This window comes from Malurus melanocephalus, unplaced genomic scaffold (assembly GCF_030028575.1).
Source record: "Malurus melanocephalus ecotype Western Australia unplaced genomic scaffold, MMel_1.1 scaffold_1204, whole genome shotgun sequence".
Classification (NCBI taxonomy): domain Eukaryota; kingdom Metazoa; phylum Chordata; class Aves; order Passeriformes; family Maluridae; genus Malurus; species Malurus melanocephalus.
Window position 1 is genome coordinate 53,777 of NW_026624436.1, and position 3,085 is coordinate 56,861.

Genomic DNA, 3,085 nt, shown 5'->3' on the forward strand with positions numbered 1-3,085 from the left:
TCTGTGTCTGAGCGGGGTTTGGGGCAGGCTCTGTGTCTGAGCAGGGTTTGGGGCAGGCTCTGTGTCTGAGCGGGGTTTGGGGCAGGGTCTGTGCCACAGCACCGCCTTGGGTGGGTTCTCTCGGGAGCAGCTGCTCCCTGCTGATTCCTGCCATGCAGGATGAGGGACACGGAGCAGGGCCACCACAGCCTGCATTGATAAGGCTGAGAGGTCAGGATTGTTCAGCTAGAGAAGGCTGAGAAATTGGGATTGTTCAGCTGGGGAAGGCTGAGAAATTGGGATTGTTCAGCTGGGGAAGGCTGAGAAATTGGGATTTTTCAGCTGGGGAAGGCCGAGAAATCGGGATTGTTCAGATGGGGAAGGCTGAGTGAGTTTGGATTGTTCAGCTGAGGAAGAAAAGGCTCCAGAGTGACCTCAGAAGCCCCCTCCAGTGCCTGAAGAGGCTCCAGGAGAGCTGGAGAGGGACTGGGGACAAGAGATGGAGAGACAGGACACAGGGAATGGATCCCACTGTCAGAGGGCAGAGGTGGATGGGATATTGGGAAGGAATTGTTCCGTCTGAGGGTGCCCAGAGCAGCTGTGGCTGCCCCTGGATCCCTGGCAGTGTCCAAGGCCAGGCTGGGCAGGGCTTGGAGCAGCCTGAGACAGTGGGAGGTGAAGCTGCCATGGATGGGTTGGCACTGGGTGCTGTTTAAGGTCCTGTCCCATGGTTCCATGGTGACAGTCAGTGTCCCAAAGCTGAGGTGTCCCTGCCATGGCAGGGGTGGCACTGGGTGCTGTTTGAGGTCCTGTCCCATGGTTCCATGGTGACAGTCAGTGCCCCAAAGCTGAGGTGTCCCTGCTATGGCAGGGGTGGCACTGGGTGCTGTTTAATGTCCCCTCCCGTGGTTCCATGGTGACAGTCACTGTCCCAAAGCCGAGGTTCTTTGCTCATTCCAGTGGCTCCCACTGCAGGTATTTTGGGGAGTGGAGCAGACAAGCCCGTGCAGGTGGGRGAGCGTGGGAACGCCAGCTTGTTCCTGCTGTCCAGGCACCCTCAGCCGGGCAGAAAAACACCACAAACTACTTCCCACACTGGTTTTGTGCTGAAAATGTCACCCATGACTGGGTTTTTTCCTTTTAATTTCTGAATCCCACTAAAATAACTTTGAGGAAAGCAGAATTGGGGGAAGYTCTTGGGGCACAGGGGGAAATCAGTGTTGAAGCAGCTCTTTGGGCAGAAGGAGCGCAGGAGCTCAGCATCCCCCAGCATTCCTCGCTGGGCACAGAATTCCCTCTGTCATGGGCATTTCCAGCTGTGAACACCTCACTTGGGGCTTGGGTGTCCATCCACACTTCCTTTCTGATTTTTATGTCACGCAGCCCCTGTGTGATTCCAGGGAGGAATGGGGGAGAATTCCATAGGAGAATTCCAGGGGAGAATTGAGAAGTCGTGGATTTAAACAGAGGGAGAAAACCAACCCTGGCCTGGCATCCCTCACTGGGCTCCAGGCTGGGCAGGAGCAGCACAAACAGGATGCTGGGCTCTGCAGAGCTCTGCTCTGCCCTGGGCCAGCGATTCCTGCAGCCCAGGGAGCTCCTCCACTGCTCTGAGTGCGGGGCAGGACCCAGAGCCGGCCCTGCTCCGGCCCCCAAGCTGCATTCCTCTGTCCCACTGACAAACGGCTCCTGCTGTGGGAACGCGTGTTGGGGTGAGGTCCCATGGGAAGATCCCCCGAGGAAATGTTCCTGAGTGCTGTCATGAGCAAGATGGGATTGTGGCTGAGAGCGGAGCAGCGAGCAGGGAGCGCTCTCGGTGCCGCTTTCCAAAGGGCTGAGTCAGCCGCGCTGGGATCGCACACAGCTCCCGCTCCKCCCTGGGTGCCCCAMGCAGGGGCTGCCTCTGCYGCAGGGAAAGGAGAGTKYYTGGAGGGGGCAAAGCAGGGAGCTTKGAAAGCCTGGGATGGAAATAAGGCAGGAGGGCGGTTTGTTGCGAGAACCCCAAAGAGCTGCTGTTGATTGATCAGTGCTAGTTGTGTGTGCAGGCAGATCGCTGTGGAGGAGCTCCCACACCTGCCCCACCAACTGCAGAGCTCGGGAGCACAACCCTGCCTCCTTCCCAGGGCCAGGTCTTGCTCCAAAAGGTTCCCTCACACTCCCCATGTGCCCTTGTTTRGATCTTCCCTAACGAGCCCTGGGCAGGGAGTGGGAGCTCAATGTCTTGGACACAACTTCAGCCTTTTCTGAGAGGCTTTTCCAGGAGAAAACACCCCTTTTTCTGTTGTTGTTGTTGTTGTTTGTTCCCACCTGTTTTCATCCGGGTTTTTTGGCTCCCAGGCATGAGATGACATCAGAGCTGGATAATTCCCCTCCAGCCTGAACTGCTTCATTTGGGAGTAAATATTTAGCCTTCAAAGAAATAATTGGCCCAGGTTGCTTTCATCTCAGAGACGGAGGAGGGAGATAATTACTTCAAAAAACCCTAATTTTTGAGGTTTCAGAGGATTTTTTTGCTTAGATCTGAAACAATGGCTTTGACGTGTGACTGATGGGGCTGGATCCGCACAAGAGAGTTGGTGCCTGGCTCTTGTGGAGAGCTTTGGTGGGGTTTGAAGCTCGGGAATGGMGGCTGGCGAGCAGCAGGAACTGTTTCAGAAAGGTGATTCCCATCTCTTCTCCCTGGAGCTCTCCTAGCCATGGTGGAGCTGTGTCCCAGGCGCTGCACTCCCACGCAGGATCCTGCCGGAGCAGGACAGGGATGGTTCCCAGCCCTGTGTATAGGAGCTGCTGGGCTGTCCCGGCCTGGGTGGTCCCTATAGGGCAGGCCCCTTCTCCTGCTGCTGGGGGTGCTTTCCTTGCCCTCCCCTGCACAGAGAATCGGGCAGTGCTTGGGATTGGAGCCCATCCGTGCACAGCGGGTCCTGTGGAGTGCTGGGGGTGTTTGTGCTGGAAWCTGTTTGTCCAGCTGGAGCACACTGGTTTCAGTGGGACAGCCCCTGGTGCTCCCCAAAAATGGGCTGGAACCGCCAGGAAAGAATCCAAACCCCRTCTGAAACAGAGACTCCCAGGACTCTCAGTTCCTGGAGAGGCTCCAGGAATGCTGGAG